Below are 2,120 nucleotides of genomic sequence, written 5' to 3'. Positions count from 1 at the left end.
AAACAAGACCCATATATATGCTATCTACAAGTGACCCACTTCAGACCTAGGGACACATACAGACTGAAAGTGAGGGGATGGAAAAAGATATTCCATGCAAATGGAAATCAAAAGAAAGCTGGAGTAGCAATACTCATATCAGATAAAATAGACTTTAAAATAAAGAATATTACAGGAGACAAGGAAGGACACTACATAATGATCAAGGGATCAATCCAAGAAGAAGATATAACAATTATAAATATATATGCACCCAACATAGGAGCACCTCAATACATAAGGCAACTGCTAACAGCTATAGAAGAGGAAATCAACAGTAACACAATAATAGTGGGAGACTCTAACACCTCACTTACACCAATGGAAGATCATCCAAAGAGAAAATTAATAAGGAAACACAAGCTTTAAATGACACAAGAGACCAGATAGATTTAATTGATATTTATAGGACATTCCATCCAAAAGCAGCAGATTACACTTTCTTCTCAAGTGCGCACAGAACATTCTCCAGGACAGATCACATCTTGGGTCACAAATCAAGCCTCAGTAAATTTAAGAAAACCGAAATCATATGAAGCATCTTTTCTGACCACAATGCTATGATATTAGAAATCAGTTACAGGGAAAAAAACATAAAAAACACAAACACATGGAGGCTAAACAATCCATTACTAAATAACCAAGAGATACTGCAGAAATCAAAGAGGAAATCAAAATACCTAGAGACAAATGACAATGAAAACACGACGATCGAAAACCTATGGGATGCAGCAAAAGCAGTTCTAAGAGGGAAGTTTATAGCAATGCAAACCTACCTCAAGAAACAAGAAAAATCTCAAATAAACAATCTAACCTTACACCTAAAGGAACTAGAGAAAGAAGAACAAACGCAACCCAAAGTTAGCAAAAGGAAAGACATCATAAAGATCAGAGCAGACTCATCAAGAAAAAGACGGAGAGGACTCAAATCAATAAAATTAGAAATGAAAAAGGAGAAGTTACAACAGACACTGCAGAAATACAAAGCATCCTAAGAGACTACTACAAGCAACTCTATGCCAATAAACTGGACAACCTGGAAGAAATGGACAAATTCTTAGAAAGGTACAACCTTCCAAGACGGAAACAGGAAGAAATAGAAAATATGAACAGACCAATCACAAGTAATGAGATTGAAACTGTGATGAAAAATCTTCCAACAAGCAAAAGTCCAGGACCAGACGGCTTCACAGGTGAATTCTATCAAACATTTAGAGAGAGCTAACACCATCCTTTTCAAACTCTTCCAATAAATTGCAGAGGAGGGAACACTCCCAAACTCATTCTATGAGGCCACCATCACCCTAATACCAAAACCAGACAGAGATACTACAAAAAAAAAAGAAAATTACAGACCAATATCACTGACGAATATAGGTGCAAAAATCCTCAACAAAACACTAGCAAACAGAATCTAACAACACATTAAAAGGATCATACACCATGATCAAGTGGGATTTATCCCAGGGATGCAAGGATTCTTCAACATACGCAAATCAATCAATGTGATACACCATATTAACAAATTGAAGAATAAAAACCATAAGGTCATCTCAAGAGATGCAGAAAAAGCTTTTGACAAAATTCAACATCCATTTATGATAAAAACTCTCCAGAAAGTGGGCATAGAGGGAAACTACCTCAACATAATAAAGGCCATATACGACAAACCCACAGCAAACATCATTCTCAATAGTGAAACACTGAAAGCATTTCCTCTAAGATCAGGAACAAGACAAGATGTCCACTCTCGCCACTATTATTCAATATAGTTCTGAAAGTCCTAGCCATGGCAGTCAGAGACAAAAAAGAAATAAAAGGAATCCAAATCAGAAAAGAAGTAAAACTGTCACTGTCTGCAGATGACATGATACTATACATGGAGAATTCCTAAAGATGCCACCAGAAAACTACTAGAGCTAATCAATGAATTTGGTAAAGTTGCAGGATACAAAATTAATGCACAGAAATCTCTTGCATTCCTATATGCTAACAACGAAAGATCAGAAAGAGAAATGAAGGAAACAATCCCATTCACCACTGCAACAAAAAGAATAAAATACCTAGGAATAAACCTACCT

This window comes from Physeter macrocephalus, chromosome 14 (assembly GCF_002837175.3).
Source record: "Physeter macrocephalus isolate SW-GA chromosome 14, ASM283717v5, whole genome shotgun sequence".
Classification (NCBI taxonomy): domain Eukaryota; kingdom Metazoa; phylum Chordata; class Mammalia; order Artiodactyla; family Physeteridae; genus Physeter; species Physeter macrocephalus.
This window is presented reverse-complemented; position numbering follows the sequence as displayed.